Genomic DNA, 3,340 nt, shown 5'->3' with positions numbered 1-3,340 from the left:
AATTACAAAAGCTCAGTACAAGGGCTTCATAAGAGACTGATGTTCTCACTGTTGACTAAAAGAATCTGCCTTAGCTTGTATGGAAGAAGGATTACTGACATTACCCAATCATAGAATCATAGAATGGCCTAGGCTGGAAGGGACCTTAGAGGTCATCTAGTCCAACCTCCCTGTTTTGGGCAGGGACGCCACCTCTCGACTAGACCTGACAACACATGGGGACCGAGCGGGAATTGAACCCGCGACCTCGGTGTTAGTCCTTGTTGCCAGCACCGCGCTCAAACCACTGAGCTAACCGACCCCCTAAACTTCTTAATTTCTGACTGATAAATTTTACCTTTTGCATTATGAAGCAATTAATTTCCTCCATTTGAACAACTATGATCAAATGTATTTGTCGTATTATAAAGTACTTGACAGTAACATTTACATGAAATTTAGATTTCCTTTTTTCACAAAGCTATGACGTTCTTCAATAGCACCAGCTGGTGCTACATGGAGTAGGAGAAGTCTAGGAAATTGGAAAATTTGTATCAGCTAGAGCTGATTTCAGTGCTCATGGGTTCATGCTTTTAATTTTGCTTACAACTGAGGCTCTCTATATAAACATTTAAAATATTCTTTCATGAAGTTATGATGAACACACATAAATCTGTTTATCTTCTGAACTGTGCGTAGTTTGCTATAGATGGATAAATTCCTCAGGTTCTTTACTTACAGAAATAGTATAGAATCTGAACAGCAGGATATCCAACACACATGAATTCTTTCAGTACTGAAAATGCTAGGTCAACTATTAAGTTCCAGTATCTTATCTGGCTTTTCTTTCTCCTTTGAAATTTTAATCTAGAAGATAAAAGTCAAGCTCTAGGGTCATTTCTGTGGCCTGATGGTAGAGAGGCTGGGAGTTTAATCTGTTAAAACTGTTTTAACAGTTTAATCTGTTTAAACTGTTTTAACAGTTGCCATTAGCATTTCTGTCAAATGCTTTCTGGACTCTGTAAAAATGTTAATGTTTCAGTTTGAACCACAAAGATATAGAGCTACTTGTAAAAATACTAGCTGAAGCATAGATTTAGTGACTGCAAAGTCAGTTGCGTACTTCAAAACCTGAAGGAATCCAGAAAGGATTATGTTGCTTTAAGGTCCCTTTCCCATGGAAGGAATTTTTCCATGGAGGATCCTGGCAGCACCACAGTCATCACGGTGAGCGATATTCAGCAATAGCCATCTCACAGACTGCTGTGGGGATCTGGCATAGTCAGTGGGACAACTTTTTATGAAAGTGAAAAAGAAAGGGCTACTACAAGGTGGAACACTTTCCTTATCTGCCTTGTTCTTATCACAAATCATTTTACAATTCAGTTAAACCTTAATTCTAAGGGATTATAAATGCCTTAAGAATTCCTTTCCCTTCCTTTCTGTTTTGGCCTCTAGTTTTGTGCTTTACTTTTAGGTGGAACAATTTCATCCATTTACCCTGTTGAATACATGGATATCCAGATACAGAGATACTTTCAGAGAAGATAAATAAAGCTAATTAGTAGGAATTTTGCTTGTAGCAACAGAAAATCTACAGAGAATTATAGGATTATAGAATCATAGAATCATAAAATAGGTTGCGTTGGAAGGGACCTCAAAAGATCATCTAGTCCAACCCCCCTGCCAGAGCAGGATCCCCTACAGTAAGTCACACAGGAACTTGTACAGGCGGGATTTGAATGTCTCCAGAGAAGGAGACTCCACAACCTCCCTGGGCAACCTGTGCCAGTGCTCTGTCTCCCTCATAGTGTTTTTCCTAATGTTTTTGTGGAACATCCTATGTTCCAGCTTGGATCCAATGCCCCTTGTTTTACCATTGGACATCACTAAGAAAAGCCTGACTCTGTCCTCCTGACACTCACCCTCTACATTTTTATAAGCATTAACATGGTCACCTCTCAGTTTCCTCTTCTCTGAGGTCAAGAGACCCAGCTCCTTCAGCCTTTCCTCAGAAGGGAGATGTTCCACTCCCTTCATCATCTCTGTGGCTCTATGCTGGACTCTCTCAAGCAGTTCCCTGTCTCTCTTGAGCTGAGGGACCCAGAACTGGACACAAGATTCCAGATGTGGCCTCACCAGGGCAGAGCAGAGGGGCAGGATGATCTCTCTCGACCTACTAGCTACTCCCCTTCTAATACCCCTCAGGATGCCATTGGCCTTCTTGGCCACGAGGGCACATTGCTGGCTCTTGGGCATCCCGCTGCCCACCAGAACCCCCAGGTCCCTTTTCCCTGTGCTGCTCTCCAACTGGTCATTCCCCAACCTCTACTGGTACATGGGGTTGTTCTTTCCCAGATGCAAGACTCTACACTTGCCCTTGTTGCATTTCATAAAATTTCTCCCCGTCCAACTCTCCAGCCTGTCTAGGTCTCTCTGAATGGCAGCACAGCCTTCTGGTGTGTCAGCCACTCCTCCCAGCTTTGTGTCATCAGCAAACTTGCTGACAGTGCCCTCTGATCCTTCATCCAGGTCATTGATGAATATATTGAACAGCACTGGCCTCAGTACTGACTCCTGAGGGACTCCACTAGACACAGGCCTCCAACTGGACTCTGCCCCATTGACCACAGCCCTCTGACTTCTCTCCTTCAACCAGTTCACAACTCACCTCACTACTCAGTCATCCAGGCCACACTTCTTCATTTTAGCTGTGAGGATGCTGTGGGAGACACTGTCAAATGAATGTGTTTATCCTAAATTAAACCGATCAGATAAAATTTCTGGAATTTTTGCCTGAACTAAATTTTGTATCATTAGTCTAAGTGAACCCCCTCCTGTTCCACGTTAACTATATGTCTCAGCATTATCAGTAATTGCTAATTTTATACTCCTTTTCTATTTCTTTAGGAGTGGCTGTGCGCTGCTTTGGATCTGGTTAGAGCAATCTGTTTTATCAGCAGTTAGTCGGTGAGTCTTGTGTGGCTTCTTCTTTTCCACCATTGGTTTTAAACAAAGCACAGCAGATGAGGGCAGCAGGTCTGTTACCATAAGGGTGGCAGAATAATTTTTGCCTTAAGAATTGTAAATCAGTCTTTCAAAGAATAGTGCTTCAAGGATGGGAAGAGGTGACAATTTTCCAGCTGGTTAGTAGAAAAGATAATAAGATAGTGTGCACCTGGAGATAGCAAGTAGGCTGTTGTTTAGAGGGTTTTAACAAGCTATTCGTCCTTGGGAGTGTGTGGAATCAGACATAAGCAGCACTTTTCTAGTCAAAACCTTCCTTATGGAGATTAGAGGGTACCAGAACATCAAAAATTGTTTCTGAAAGGCTAAAAGTGATCCAAAAGTAAATGTGGCA

The 3,340-nt window shown here is 42.3% G+C and overlaps 1 non-coding gene across 1 annotated transcript; it reads right to left on the bottom strand.

The window, feature by feature from the left end:
• Positions 1-218: 218 nt before the first annotated feature.
• TRNAA-GGC lies at positions 219-302 on the bottom strand. The gene is given in 2 exon segments: positions 219-254; positions 265-302. It is a non-coding gene; the product is annotated as a tRNA-Ala (tRNA).
• Between the last annotated feature and the right edge of the window lie 3,038 nt (positions 303-3,340).

Source organism: Apaloderma vittatum, unplaced genomic scaffold, assembly GCF_000703405.1.
Source record: "Apaloderma vittatum isolate BGI_N311 unplaced genomic scaffold, ASM70340v1 scaffold3172, whole genome shotgun sequence".
NCBI lineage: Eukaryota > Metazoa > Chordata > Aves > Trogoniformes > Trogonidae > Apaloderma > Apaloderma vittatum.
This window is presented reverse-complemented; position numbering and strand designations above follow the sequence as displayed.